This window comes from Lissotriton helveticus, chromosome 11, assembly GCF_964261635.1.
Source record: "Lissotriton helveticus chromosome 11, aLisHel1.1, whole genome shotgun sequence".
Taxonomy (NCBI): domain Eukaryota; kingdom Metazoa; phylum Chordata; class Amphibia; order Caudata; family Salamandridae; genus Lissotriton; species Lissotriton helveticus.
In genome coordinates this window covers 226772356-226788863 of record NC_136072.1, presented here as the reverse complement: position 1 = coordinate 226788863, position 16508 = coordinate 226772356, and positions in this window count along the sequence as shown.

The following is a 16508-nucleotide window of genomic DNA, read 5'->3' as shown; positions in this document are numbered from 1 at the left end:
CTAATCCAGGGAAAGAATTTAGTACACAGGCCTCACCATCTGCTTTGGCAACCAGGTTATTCAACGAATCGTTAGTAGGGCAATCAGCACTCTGGGCAGGTAAGCTATCCAGAAACTGATCCCCATTAACTAGTGGTACTGGGCTTAGTTTAATAGAGAGTCAATCACTTAATTTACACACTGTGTGTAAAGACTATATGATTGCGATATTTGGCAGCGGGAGCATTTGAGATTATGAAGCACTTAATAATGGATTATTTTAACAACAGGTGTAGTGCATTATGGGCTTTGTAGTTTGATTGAACTAGCGGATTGTAATTGGAGGGTTTAGAATGGGCGGGGACATGTCACTGGTGCCTTAAATAGAGCAAGTAAGTTATGTTATCAGAATGGTTCCGGACAGGAAAACAAGCAATTACCAGAATGTTCAAGGTATGGGCTCGCTTTGGAAAAAGGGGGAAACCCTGGATTACGTGGGGTGTGTACACACTGGTGAGGGAACAACTTAATGAGAATTTAGAGGGGTTTAATGTATTCTAGCGTATGTACGGAAACGATAGGGTACACTCTGTCAAGTCCTTGTAGCCGGACTGCCAATACACCACACACGGGACACAGGTGAGTACATGCAATCTTCTTTATTGTATTTGCAGCAGCGAGCCTCAGCACGTCCCGTCCCCTTGCTCAGTCCTCTTGTGTGTCCGTCCCCTTCCTGTCCCCTAACAGGATGTGGTGTCCGGTGACCTGGTCACCTCCCTCATGACCCACAGGGTCCTAGTGTCCCCTCCTGTCCAGTCGCCCATCTGTCAGGTCACGACACCTCCCCCTTGTCGCAAACAAATCTTTGGTACATATAACAAATCTTTGGTACATTTCACTAGACATTGTCACCCCCTTTTATGTTGACAGTATTTGCTGATGATACTGGAGAGGGAGAGAGAGAGAGAGAGAGAGAGAGAGAGAGAGAGAGAGAGAGAGAGAGAGAGAGAGAGAGAGAGAGAGAGAGAGAGAGAGAGAGAGAGAGAGGAGAGAGAGAGAGATAGACATTGATATACGGAAAAAGTGTGTCCACAGGTCTCCGTTTCCTTGCATCTCCTCAATCAGTCTCTTGGGCTTGGGCTTCTTGCCTTCTCTTTTTGGTCTTTGTTCTATTAAATCCTCTTGTGCTGTTTCCCTTTTGGCGTCTTTCTTCAGCCCATGTTTCGGCCGCTCCTCTTCTTTTGTCTTCAATTCTCTAGAGTACGACCCATTCCTGGTGATGAGGTATTGTCCTGCTGTCACCGGTATCATTTGCCCTTTCACTTCTGTTACCGTCAGTGGGTCTTTTGCGAAAGTGCTGTCTGACTTCCGTTGTTGTCTTTGTCGGACTAGCGCAGTGTCTCCTTCTTTCGCTTTCCCATCTGTTGCATGTCTCTTACGATCAGCATACGCCTTCATTCTTGCTTTCGCTTCTTTGTCTCTTTCAGCTATGTCTTTTTGTTCTACCCTTTCCATTTCTTTCACTTGGGGCAACCTCGTTCTACTTGATCGTCCCAACACCAGCTCCGCAGGGCATCTTCTTGTGAGGCTGTGAGCAGTGTTTCGACAGTCTCTCAGCACCTGACATAGTGCTTGTCCAATTGAGATGTGTGTTAGCTTGTTGCTCTGTATTGCCTTTTTGATCGTTCTCATAGATCGTTCAGCCATTCTGTTTGCTTGCGGCCTCAGACACACTATTCGTCGATCGTTGATCCCAAGGTACTCCATGAACCTTTTGCATTCGTCACTAGAGAATGGTGGTCTATTGTCTGTTTGTTGTGTCTGCGGTGACACCCATGCTGCCAATATGTCATCCAGAGCTGGCAAAGTTGTGTTAGCTGATATTGATGCCACTTGTCTCACTATGGGGAATCTGGATAATTCATCTATTACTACCAGTAGGTAATTTCCTGCTTTCAAATGCCCGTAGAAATCAGCTGCCAGCTCTGTCCATGCTGCTTTTGGAAATGCGGACATTTGCAGTGGCTCCTGCTTTGATGTGGGCCCCGTTATTTGGCAGATGTGACAGTGCATCACACTTTCTTCTCCCATGTTGTGAAGTCCGGGAACCATACTTTTTCTCGCACCATTTTTTTTGTTGCCACCGTCCCTCTATGTGACTCATGTGCCAATTCTGCTGTCCTTCTTCTCGGCGTCCGTGGTATTACTATCCTGGTGCCTCTCATCACTATTCCGTTCTCGCTTTCTGATGGTTCTTCGCTAATCTTTTTGAACGCCAACAGCTCTTCCTTCAATACTTTTTCCACCCAGCTGCTGTTGTTGTTGGCGTGCCTCCACCTTTGCTGTTTGGTCACCTTCATTATGGTCTGCATGGTGATGTCTTGTTTTGTCTCTTGTTCTAGTTCCTTTATTGTTATCGTTGCCGGTGTGTTATGCTTTAGTGCAAAGTTTAGATGTTCCTCCGCCATGGTTGTCGCTTGGTACACTTGTGGTAGGGTTTGCTTTGACATATCGTCTGCTGTGTTGTGTTCCTTCCCCGGCTCGTGTATCATTTTGAAGTTATAATCCATCAGCCTTGTCCCCCACTTCTCTATCCTGGGCGGTCTCTTTCCGTTTGGGTGTCCGTATGTTGTCATCAGTGCTTGGTGATATGTTATGATTGTGAACAGCTTTCTGTGGATGACCATGTGGTAGCGTTCACACGCCCACCATGCCGCCAAGCTCTCTTTTTCCGGCTGGGAGTATCTCGGCTGGGAGTATCCTTCTTCTACGTTTGATAGACTTTTGCTCCCATATGCCACCATGTGTCTTGGGGAATCTTTCCCTGGTTTGTGTTGTGCCAATATTGCTCCCGGTCCCACTGGGCTGGCATTTACAGTCAGTTCAGTGCTCTGCTTGGGGTATTCTTTTAGGATGCTTCTTTTCTCTGGCATGGCCATGAGACCTATTGTCTGAGCTGTGATGATGCTCAGCAAACATGGCGCTGGGATGTCGCCCTTCAGCACATGAATGTCCTCTTTGATCTTTTGGTCTTCGTGTGTCGGCTCTTCTGTTAATTTCCCCATGTTTGTTACTTGTTTCCGTGACCCCCAAGTGAGAACCTCAACTCGGGACAGTCTCGACGTCTGCTTTCTCTTCATCTTTTCGTATTCCGATATACACATGATGTTACATGTTGCACCGCTGTCCAAAACAAACTTTGTTTTGTGTGATCCTACTCCTATAGTCACGTGCTCTGTCTTTTTCATTTTGCTTTTGTCCACCAGGCACCCTCTTTTTCCTTTTTCACCTTCATCCGTTGACTCTGTGGTAACATCCGTCATAAGATAGAGTCGTTCAGTCCTTTCTTCTTCTTCTTCTTCCGATTCTAGTGATGAGCTCCTTGTTCCTGTTTCAACATGTCTATTTGTTGACACTTGCAGTCGCCATAGTCTTCCTCTGTCGTTCCTGAGCTGCACCCCTTGGCGTGCGCTGGCATATTCAGTTCTGCCGTTCCATTTCTTGCATGTCTGGCCAAATGTTAGGCATGGGCCTCGATGTGGAAATTCAAATCCACACCTGTAGCATGTTCCTTCATGGTGTTTCCTCGTGGCCTGTTTATTCCTGTCTTTTTTCCAGCTGCCCGCGCGATCTTGTTCCATTCGTTTGTCTTTTCCTCACTCCATTTCCTTAGCGTGTGCTGTCGCTCTTGCCTCCGCTCTTGCTAGCGACGGGATCTTCTCTAGTGACGTTAGTTCTTTAATTCCTACTTGTGGCTCAGACAACTTGAAGGGTGGCGGTCTTCTGTATTGTGCACTTTGTCTTTCTGGTTTAGTTTCTGCCATCTCTTCTATTCTATGTGCTCTTCCTGGCACTCTTCTATTCTAGGTGCTCTTCCTGGCACTCTTTTGTTGTTTCCCGTGCTCTTCCTGGCACTCTTCTGTTCTCTGTGCTCTTCCTGGCACTCTTTGTTTGTTTCCTGTGCTATCTCTTCTTTTCTGTGCTCTTCCTGGCACTTTCGTGTGCTCTTCCTGGCACTCTTTTGTTGTTTCCCGTGCTCTTCCTGGCACTCTTCTGTTCTCTGTGCTCTTCCAGGCACTCTTTTGTTGTTTCTTGTGCTCTTCCTGGCACTCTTCTATTCTAGGTGCTCTTCCTGGCACTCTTTTGTTGTTTTCCGTGCTCTTCCTTGCACTCTTCTGACCTTTTTCTCTTTGTTGTTTCGCCTTCCTCTTTTTAATTTTTTTTAATTGCATTTGCCTGTGCTTTATTGCTCCATTGGTGCTTAAGTCAGCACTTTTTGGCTTTTCTCTGAACCTTGCTTTAGCTTCTCTTGCTCTTATTTCAGTCTTTTAACACCTTTCCTTCTTTTTCTTCTTTTGCCTGACTCTGGTATGGCTGCTCTGTCGTTTCCAATGCCCTTCTCTTTTGATGTCCTCTTTAAAATGGCCGCCGCTCTTCTCGCAAGATTTCGCGCTCGAAATCTCGCTCTCGCCTGACTTTAACAATGGCCACCCACCACACTCTCGCCTCCTATTGGTCCAGCCGCCTGGATCTAAAATGGCCGCCGAGGCTCTCAGCCTCTCGCGAGAGCTCGCGCGTCTAATTTCGAAGCTTCGCGCTTACCGCAGATGTTTCTTTACTTGCTTCAGAGGCGGTCGGGTGGGCTCCGATATCGTTCCTCTCCTCGTTTCTTCATTTAACAGCTTATCCAGGGTGGGCACCTGGTTACTCCTGATGGCAAGGTCAGCATGCGAATGTCGATCCACGCGTCGATCTACACGTCGATCTGCGCATCGCCTCGTTTCCCTTCGTCGCCAGTTGTCATGTCCTTGTAGCCGGACTGCCGATACACCACACACGGGACACAGGTGAGTACATGCAATCTTCTTTATTGTATTTGCAGCAGCGAGCCTCAGCACGTCCCGTCCCCTTGCTCAGTGCTCTTGTGTGTCCGCCCCCTTCCTGTCCCCTAACAGGATGTGGTGTACGGTGACCTGGTCACCTTCCTCATGACCCACAGGGTCCTAGTGTACCCTCCTGTCCAGTCGCCCATCTGTCAGGTCACTACACACTCTTAGGTATTCAGCGGGGAATATATTGATTAGGGGGTTCACTCCAGTTGTATGCATGTACATTTTACATTTCAATTATGTGCTTAATGTGACGAACATGATCTATCTAAGAAACGTAGCTAATGACTGTTTTTAAATTTATAGATAATCACTGACGAAGGGCCAGAGAAGACCTGAAGTGCATTGGGTACTAGAAGCAACTTAATGAGGAATACTTATGTAATACACCATGCTGCAGAGTAAAGCCAGTTTCGGCATTTCTTCAGCATAAGGATTGTGTAAACATAGGCTTCCACTGTGTGATTGGATAAAAAGATGATTGTTAAACAAATTGCGGAGAAAATGAAAATAAAAACCTTTTTAAACAAAATTGGAACAAATGTTGCATCACTATGCATATAGGCTTCCACTGTGCGACTGGATGAAAAGATGATTGTTAAACAAATTGCGGAGAAAATGAAAATAAAAACCTTTTTAAACAAAATTGGAACAAATGTTGCATCACTATGCATAAATGACGGCTGTGCATCCGGAGTGCGGTGTTACGTCGCCCCACATCTTTCAGAGTGGCAACCATGACAAAATGCTGCCCCTAACATGGTAGGTAATAGTTGAAATAAGGGTCACTCAAGCTATGTAGACAGCATAAATTGCACATTTCTGGCACTGACACATTTTATATAGTTTTTTATATAAGGGGGGATCCATGGAATGCGGGGGCACCCTTGGCAAAATGCTGGCCCAGGCACAACTGAGGTATTTTTTGAAATATGGGATCACCCATACCACATTTTGTAAAAAATTTGGTCAATTCTTGTGGAACATTGGGTTTCATTGGCTTGACATGACCATGAAAGAATTTGAATATTTAATGAGGGCTCTTTCAGCACCTATGGCATTTTAGCACATTTATGTAAAAAGTGTGCTTTAAAATGCCTGATTTCACCCATTAAACATCTTTAACGCCATGATTTCATCCTGTATTTATCCTACTATATGGAAAAAAACAGTAATTAAGCCTCTACTCAAGAAAACTACTTTGGACCCTTCCAAAGTAACCAGTTATAGACCTATAGCATGTATCCCCTATCCATCCAAGATTATTGAGAAAATTATGAACACTCAACTATCTGAATATATAGATTCTAATAACTGTTTAGACGCTTCCCAATTTGGCTTTAGGAGGGGACACGGGACGGAGACAGCACTAATAAAAGCCTCAGATGAGATACGAATGATCCTTGACAAAGGAGGCGCTGTGGTGCTCATATTACTCAACCTGTCTGCAGCTTTCGACGCGGTCGATCATTCCATTCTGATCGACCGTGTCGGAAAAGCTGGAATATCAGCTGATGCTCTCTCACTCCTGGCTTCCTTCCTGACAGACCGAGAGCAATCAGTCTCCATGGGCACATTCTCTTCTGACTCCTTTACTTTACCTTGTGGAGTCCCCCAGGGATCCTCGCTAAGCCCAACACTTTTTAACATTTATGTGATGGACTTAGCGAGGATCATCAAAGCTCATCGTCTAGCAGTTACATCGTACGCAGACGATACACAAGCTTGTCCTGGCCATTAACAACAATGGAATGGAGGTTGTTAATAACTTCCAAAAAGGAATGATTGCCATATGTAATTGGATGAATTCAAACTGTCTGAAACTGAACTCGGAAAAAACCGAGGTGATGGTGTTTGGGAAACTCACCCCTGCATGGTCTTCTATATGGTGGCCGCAAGATCTTGGCCCCCCGCCTAATCCTGTTACTAAGGTTAGAAATCTTGGTGTTATCTTTGATAACAAACTCTCATTCATTCAACAAGCCAACTCTATAGTTTCTGGCTCTTTTTTCATACTTAAAATGATTAAAAAAATCAAGCCCTATCTACCTTTAAATACCATAAATACCTTGATTTCTAGCTTACTGATGTCCCGAGTCGACTACTGCAATGCACTTATGCTTAATGCCCAAGAACAAGTAGTCAACAAACTTCAGCTGGTCCAAAACGCGGCCGCACGACTCGTCACAGGTACACCAAAATTCAAGCCCATCTCCAATATCATCCGTAAGCTTCATTGGTTGCCGATTAGACAACGTATCAAATTCAAAGCCCTCTGCATTGCCTTCAAGAGCATTCAAGAAAAAGCACCTGCCTTTCTTAAAGATGCACTCTATCCCTATCGACCACAACGCAATCTTAGATCTGCTGATGCAAACCTTCTGAAAGTAATTAAAACCAAAAAAGCAACTTGGGGAGATAGATCCTTTGCAGTAGCTGCTGCTAAATTATGGAACACCATGCCAGGACATCCAAAAAATGCTCCAACATTATTATCATTCAGGAAGCAGTTGAAGACGTGGCTGTTCAATTATTAAATCCCCTTATTCCCGGGCCCAACCTTCAATTTTCTCTGTGAAAGTGCCAAGACACCCTTGGGTAAACGTGCGCTCAACAAATTGCATAAAATAAATTCTTTTCACATACTTCTCAGGGGGAGAAACCTTCTAGAGGAGGTCTGGCTTACTCCCTGTGCTTACTCGATATAATTCAGGGAACGTAATATACCCCAGAACTCTCAAAGATATAGTCAGCACTATAAAACAGGTGGTATCTAAAATCAATATTTGTATGGTATATGCTGTTATACTAATCGTGTAGTTATTATGTTAGTTATGCGACCAGGTGTTATGAAGCTAAGGTCATGTGACATGTCTTCCTGTGAAAATCAGGATTAAGGGTAATATGATGTAATTTCCTATGACATCTTAAAGGAAGAGGGTATGTGATATCATCACTTCGGCTACCACAGGGACTTTGGTAAATTGATGCCCATGGAATATTTCCTTTCTGTGTTGCGTGGTGTGAAATATTAGTACATCTGGGCCTTGGTTCTTCAACAACAAAATAGCAACCCAAAAACCCTCTTCTCACACATTAATATAACATCAATAAATACAAGTGTTCTGGGTGTTTCACATAAAACCCTTTCATAATTAAAAGACAGAACCTGCAGTTTTTACAATGTTCTATTATTTTATTAGTTTTCCGGTCTTCCTCATTAGATCAAGCATTCAAGACCTCTTGTATATACTTTGAATTTTTGAATTTAAAAACATTTGTACAGCGCACGTTTACCAGGCGGTTTCATGGCGCTAGTGGCGGACGGTGGGCGGCGGTGACAGGAGAAGTCTATGTCAGGAAGGCTTGCGTGAAGAGGAAGGTTTTAAGGTTCTTCCGGAACAGGAGGTAGGAAGGAGAAGTGCGCAAGCCAGTAGGGAGGGAGTTCCAGAAGGTGGGAGCCAAGACAGCAAAACTAGATCCACCCGCTTTCTGTTTTTTAAAGCGGGGAATAGCAAGAAGGGCCGAATAGGTGGAACGGAGTTCTCTGCTGGGAAGATAGGGCTTAATGGCCGAACAGATGAATTCAGGGGCAGTGCCTGATCTGGCCTGGTAGGTGAGGCAGCCAAGCTTGAAGAGGGCGCGCTCTTTTATTGGAAGCCAGTGCAGGGTTTTAAGCAGTGGGGTAGCCCGATGGTATTTGGGCTGGCCATAGATCAGGCGAGCCGCCTGGTTCTGCACCAGTTGCAGGTGGTGGATTGCGTAGGCCGGGGCCCCATTGTAGACTATGTTACCATAGTCTATACGGGACAAAACCATGGCCAGCACGATGATTTTTAAAGCAGGGGTAGAAAAGAAACGGGAGACTTTCCTAATTATTCTAAGGGAAAAGAAACAAGAAGAAACTACGGAACTAACCTGTGAATGTACAGTGAGTTGAGAGTTGAGGTAGATCCCCAGGGTTTTCACTTTGGGCACAGGGAGTGGGGGGACACCAAGTGAAGGGGGCCAAAAGGAGGGGGACCATGGACTGCAACCACCTCCAGTCAAAACCAGCTCGGTCTTGTCTGGGTTAAGCTTGAGGTGGATGCAGTTCATCCAATCGTGAATGAACGTCATTACTGTCTGGACGTTCAAAGCAGATGAAGATGAGTGGGATAGATTGAAGATTAGCTGGAGGTCATCCGCGTAATTAAACACGGTGACCTCCAGCTGCTGTAACATAAAAATGAGGGGAAAGATATAAAGGTTAAACAAAAGGGGGGAAAGTGATGAGCCCTGGGGAACCCCGCACTCTACCTTGCGTGAGGCTGCAGCGTAGCCAGCCAGACGTACCGCTTGGCTTCTCCCCGCAAGAAAGGACTCAAGCCATGAAAAGGCCAAGCCTTCTATGCCCGCCGCCCTGACACGATGGAGAAGGATGGAGTGGTCCACCGTGTCAAAAGCGGCGGACAGGTCTAGGAGTATCAAGGCTTGCGGAAGGTTGGTGTCAATACCTTCACGCAGTTTGTCCATTACTGAGACGACCACCTTCTCAGTAGAGTGCATGGGGCGAAAACCAGCTTGACAGGGGGAGAGACAATGATTTGTCTCAATATGTGCGGTTAAGGTAGTAGTGATGTGGGTTTCAAGGACTTTTGCGAGGTAGGGCAGGAGTGAGATGGGACGATAGCTGGCAGGAGCCAATGAATCGGCATCCGTTTTTTTTAGAAGTGGTATGACAATCGCCGATTTGTGTGAGCTGGGAACAGAGCCGTGTGTGAGTGAGTCATTAAGGAAAGTGAGAGGAGGTGTAGGACAAGCTGAAAAAAGTTCTTTAAGAATGCGAGCAGGAGCAAAGTCCAGGGGAGAGCCAGATTTGACCCGGTGAAGAAGAGGAAGGAAAGTGTCATTAGTCAACAGTGGAAAGGTAGTTAACTTAACAGAGGTGATGGGTGGGGACGGGATAACAAAAGTGGGGGAGGGCAAGGGAATATTGAGTTTGATTTTGATCACTTTGTCTATGAAGAACTCATTGAGCGAGTCGCAGAGGGACTGGGAGGGGGGAGTGGTGGCCATGGTTCTGCTGGATGATGCGAGTTCGTGAACGGTGGAGAAAATTTCCTTTGTTTGAGATTCTGCTGTCATTATCCTGTTGGTGTAGTATGCGGTTTTTGCTTCCAGAATGCCCTTTTTGTAGATTTGTAGGGTGGACAGATAGGTTGCCTTTTGCACGGGATTGTAGGTGTTTCTCCAAGCCCGCTCGGCCCTTCTTGCGGCTAGTTTCATTTCCTTAAGGTCCGATGAGAACCAGCGGTTTGCTGCGTGGGCCCGTTTAACTGTGAGCCGCCTTAAGGGAGCGAATTCGTCGCCCGCCGTGGTAAGCCAGTGATTAATAGCAGCTAACTGAGAGGTAGCTGGGTGGCCCGATAGATCAGGGTAGGTTTTAGCCAGGGCTGAGCAGAGAGAAGGCCTGTCTGTTTTGCCCCATTTCCGGACCCAGATGTTTTTAGGGAGCGGGGACTTAGCCGTGGGCGCTAGGGCAAGGGAGAACGTGATGAGAGAGTGGTCCGACCACAAGCAGGGGGATATGATAGGGGGTGTGGATGGAACGTTCAGTGACCAAATTTGGTCGAGTGTGTGACCGTGAGTGTGAGTGGGGCTGGAAATCAGTGACCTAAAGTTTAAACTATTCATAAGATTGGTAAATTCCTTGGATATACTTTAGTATATACTTTAGTGTATATACTTTAGTTTATACTTTAGTATATACTTATATGGGTATGTACTTTGTGGGCTCTGAAGATCATCCCTAGGACTTGCCTGCTTCCGCTTAGTAACTTTTTTTTCTGTTCGACTACCTCTATTTAACTGTCCAGCAGAGGTCATCAAAATACCAGAATTGCTTTCTTCTGAGGGACAATCTTTCTTAAATTTTTTCTGGCAACTGCTTCTATTTAACTTTCTTGATAGAAAACGACCAGAAGAGGTCAGTAAAATTCCAGAATCACTTTAGCATTCTCTAGATTCCAGTCTATAGAAATTGTCTTCCACGAGCACCCGCAGACAATAATATTTTTTTCAAATCTTGTATTTTCAGTGATATGACCACCGAAGACCCAGCTTATATATTAAAAACAGAGCTTTGGATTATACCATTTCCCACTGAAAGGCAATATCTCTCTCTATGTGTTCCCATATCTGGCATGTCACGCAGTTTGGTGCTTACTTCCCCTCCATGTTAAAGAACCATAGATGTTTCAGCAATGAGGCTAATGTGCTGCATAGCTAAATACATATAAGGTCCAAAAGGCGAGACCGATTGCATTGCAAATGCTCGTTTTTGCATTTGCCGGAAATCCCTTGTTGTCCACAAAAGAAGCCATTGTCCTGCTCACGCTCTTCAACCCACGCTTTGGAGGTAGTCTTTCCACATATTTTAAAAACGTTCTTTAGAAAATAATGCATTCATTCTCTGATGATTCCGGAATTGTCCAGTACTTGCAAAAGCTTGTTATAAAATATGAGAGCGTTTTAAAGGGTTCCTGTAATGAAAAAAATAGTAGAATTAGTGTCAAATTCATATGAATTGTATTCTTGAAAGTCAAGGACAATATCAGCAGTGCTTCATCTTGTTATAAGGATATTGTATTAGTTGCCAAGGTAACGTTGATTGAAGGTCGTCAAAAGAAAAAAGGGCACTAAGGGCACATAGAAACAAGAGATGAGAACACAATTTAAAAACAGAACACCACTTGTATCATAAAAAAGCATTCCATTTCCATGTAAAGATTTTCCTTTAATAATCTAGGGGCCTCATTTATGAGGCTGTGCGTCACTTTTACGCCACTGGTGCGTCACTTTTTGTGACGCACCAGTGGCGTAAAAAATGCGCCTTGTTCCGCCATATTTACAAAGTGACGCATCTAGGTAGATGCGTCACTTTGTAAACCCCTGCGCCACATTATACCTGCGCCAAGTATAATGTATGCAAGGGGGGCGTATTGACGCAAGAAAGGGTCATGGAAGTGACGCAGTGAAATCTATGATATTTCACTGCGCCACTTCTAGGACTCAAATGCGTCAAAATATTACGCCTGCCTCACAGCAGGCGTAAGATTGACGCAGGCCCTTTCACCTGGGGCTTGCCCCAGGTGAAAGGACACATTGCTGCAGTTGCGTCACTTTTGTTTCACACTCCAGCAATGCGTCACTTTTGCGCCTACAGATGGGTCAGAAATACTGACGTATCTGTAACTCCTTGCGACACGATGCATCATACTGTAAATATGACGCATCATTGATGTCGCAAGGAGGGCGCAATGAAAAGTGACGCATCGCTGTTTTCACGCAGCGATGCGTCACTTTTCATAAATGAGGCCCTAAGTGATTAACTGTGCGCGTCTATTTGCTTCTATTTAAAATTACTTACAAAAATATTACACATTTGCCACATATTTGGATTTAGCACCTTTCACTACATGAAATCATCTCGTTTGCTATTGGTTGCTCCGCTTTGCATCTGGGGCGCTGCTAACTTGGATGTCACTTTCATTATAATCCATCCAGGTTCTATTTCACACAAGGGCATGATTGTTTGGAATTAAAAGTGAGCACACTGATTTCTTAGAATTACCCCTATTTGAACTGATTGTTTCCAAGTCTTTAGAAGTACTACTTGTGAGAGTGGTAGGAGTGAATCTGGGACTCAGTGTGGGTACACAGAAGGAGCTGCTGGCGTAATGGCTGGCAGAGCCTCCTCCCTGTTGCTTTCTCATTTTTTGGTCCCATTAAAGGAAGCCTTAGTTGCTTTGTAGACCTCATGTTACTAACACTCTAAACGGGATATACCTTTAGCTAGTAGCACAGAGTCAGATTTTAGCCGCCACTGGTTGGATGGCCTATCCTTTAATCTGATGGCATTTTATGGACGCATCATTGATCCATTACTGATCCCATTAGGTTTTGATGATGGAATTCACTAAGTATTCCTACGCTCTTCTGCTCCCGGTGTTTTTACTTTCCCTGTCCATACCATACCAACATCCTTCGAAATCTGTGATCTCCATCCATTTGTATTTATATTTGCCACTGCTGCTGTGTCATCGCTGTCTACCTTGCGTGCCATTTTCTCCATGCTTTTCTTTGTGCTTTCATTATTCCCCTATGCTGTATCCTTTTTAGGTCGAGCTTACAGTTTTTGCGCTGGTGCGATCTGTTGTATGTACTTGTGGGGTCTGACTCCTCCCACGCTTTTGGATTGGCTTTTGAATGTGTCATGTAAAAATTGGAGCCTGCAAATGGCTAATGGTGGGTGTATGTCCCACTTTTTTTCAAAAGTGCGCTCCTGTGCTATCTCTTGGTCAAGGCGGTACAAAAGAGTGTGGTGATGGACGGTGCATTTGAATCAATCAAACACTCACACCAGTCAACAGATCTGGGTTTAATCCATCACCATTCCTTAGCCCACTCTGCCACCCCAGTTCAGACATGGCCATATGCAAATCAGTCTGACCTATAGCTCATGGGAACAGTCCAGCCTGAACTGCTAAGCCATGCCTTCCCTGGACCAGATTCAAGCTTCCTAGGACCGGTTTCTGGCATTACAGCCGTCTTCAGCCAGGTTTGCTTGAATCCAGTGGCAAAGTGAGCAAGGGACTCACGTCTGAGAATACCCTGCCAACGTATGGCGAACAAAGCGGTACAAAAGGGGGTGGTGATGGACGGAGCATCTGAATCAATTAAACACTCACACCCAGTCAAGAGATCTGGGTTTAATCCATCACCGTTCTTTAGCCCACTCTGCCACCCCAGTTCAGACATGGCCATATGAAAATCAGTCTGACCCTGTGCCTCATGGGAACAGTCCAGCCTGAACTGCCAAGCCATGCCTTCCCTGAACCAGATTCAAGCTTCCTAAGACCGGTTTCTGGCATTACAGCCGTCTTCAGTCAAGCTTGCTTGAATCCAGTGGCAAAGTGAGCAAGGGACTCACGTCTGAGCATACCCTGCCAACTTATGGCGAACAAAGCAGTGCCAGAAACCGGTCCTAGGAAGCTTATTTCCAGTCCAGGGAAGGCATGGCTTGGCAGTTCGGGCTGGACTGTTCCCATGAGACACAGGGTCAGACTGATTTGCATATGGCCATGTCTGAACTGAGGTGGCAGAGTGGGCTAAAGAACGGTGATTGATTGAACCCAGATCTGTTGCCTGGGTGTGAGTGTTTAATTGGTTCAGATGCTCCGTCCATCACCACCCCCTTTTGTATCTCTTGGTCAAGGCCACATGGCCACCCCATTTTGTTCCCTCCAACTGGCCTGATCTCATAGATGTGACACTCACTTCTAGGTTTTTTTCCGGTCGGGTCCTGGCACAGGTAAGCCCCGGGCCTCTTTTCCTGCGACACTATGGGGCTCATTAGGATGGCGGACGGAAGAGCCACCGCGGCCCTGGAGTACGTGGAAAATGCCTTTTCTGGGTCCGCCTGCCGCGGACACTCCATCCGCCATATCAGGATAGGAAAACGTGTCAAATTTCCGTCCGCGACGGAAAAGCACGCACCGCCGCAGAACTACACACGACCACGCGGCGGACGGAACACATCCGGAGGCTCCGCCGTACGTACTGACGTCTAAGACCGTCCCCCAAATCAAGATGGCGGAAAATACACGTAAAACCGATGCGGAAATACAACCTGTCTGAATACGGCGGATTCCCCACAGCGAAGAAAAGATACATAGCAGAGAGACCCACCACAAGCTGCTCGCCACCATGGACCCAGCGCTTCACGCTTTCCCGATGCTCTTCGCGATCCACCACGTCCTAGTCTTGGCCCACCATCGACGCCGGCGCAGGTAAGGCACAAACCATTGGCTGCATGCATGGAGGGGAATACCTGCAAGGGTCGTGACGTAGGGAGGGGGAGTGTCATGTTACCGAAACCACTGATGAGAAGCAAATAGAAATACACATTTGTAGTACGCTAACATGAATGACAACGACAAACCACGAGACATGATAGACTACCTTTATTCCACATAATAGGGGTATAATCACAGTGTATGCGTGAGCATGGGCATAGTGGGCACCAGAGCATGAACATCAGAGCCAGCACATCAGAGGGCAGAATGCAGTATCAGAACATCAACAGGGCATTGTGAAGTACAGAGCAGCTACATCAGAGGCAGCACATCAGAGGGCAGAAAGCAGTATCAGAACATCAACAGGGCATTGTGGAGTACAGAGCAGCTACATCAGAGGCAGCACGTGAGAGTGCAGAATGCAGTATCAGAACATCAACAGGGCATTGTGGAGTACAGAGCAGGTACATCAGAGGCAGCACGTGAGAGGGCATAATGCAGTATCAGAACATCAACAGGGCTTTGTGGAGTACAGAGCAGCTACATCAGAGGCAGCACATCAGAGGGCAGAATGCAGTATCAGAACATCAACAGGGCATTGTGCAGTACAGAGCAGGTATGGTGCACAGATATAATATCGACTCCACAATATCGAATGTACAAAATATCGAGTTAAAAATATCGAATATGATAAAATATCGATAATAAAAATATCGTTGTCAAAAATATCGATTACAATAATGATAATAAAATATCGAGTACAAAAATATCTACTAAAAAATATCGACATGACAAAATATCGATTATTAGTCAAAGGAAAAAATATCGATATTATGTTGAAAAAAGGTAAAAAATATAAATAAATGTTAATAGTAATATAAATTGTAGTTAATGTTTAGGAGCGGGATGTTGGGTTAATAGGGGATAAGGGTGGGGAGTAATTTAAAATAAATAATTAATTTATATATGTTTGTAAATATTTTTATATATTAATTAATTGGAAATATTTAATAATAATTAGTTAATTAATTTATATAAATTTCTATAAATTTTTAATTAGTAATTAATTGGGAATTAAATAATAATAATTAGTTAATTGGAAAAAATAATATTAATTAGTTAATTAATTAATATAATAGCCAATACAATTTTAAGTAGTAATTAATTGGTAAGTAATTATTATTAATTATTTAATTGGAAATAGAATATTATTAATTAGTTAATTAATTAATATAATTGGTAATAAAATTTTAATTAGTCATTAATTGGTAATTAATTATGATTAATTAGTTAATTGTCAAATAAATATTCTTAATTAGTTAATTAATTATTAAAAAAAATTATTTTGTATTACTAATTAATTGGTAAATATTTAATATTAATTAGTTAATTACATTATTTAGAGTAATTGTTATATATATAAAAGTTGGTATAGTTAGTTACATAATTGGGGGAAAATTCGTCAACTATTTAATGAAATTAATTTCAGTTAATGTGCTAAAATATTTTTTTTGTTGTTATTGGTATAAATTGTACTTAATGTTTAGGAGCGGGATGTTGGGTTAATAGGGGATAAGGGTGGGGAGTAATTTTAAAAAAATAATTAATTATTATATGTTTCTTATAAATTTTATTTATCAACTAATTGGTAACGAATAAATATTATATTTTTATTTAATTCATTTAATTTGGTACATATTTATCATTAGTAAATAATTAGTAATTAATTAATATTAATTAGTTAATTTAATTATTATTTATACAAATATTTTATTTAATAATTTGTTATTATTAAATATTT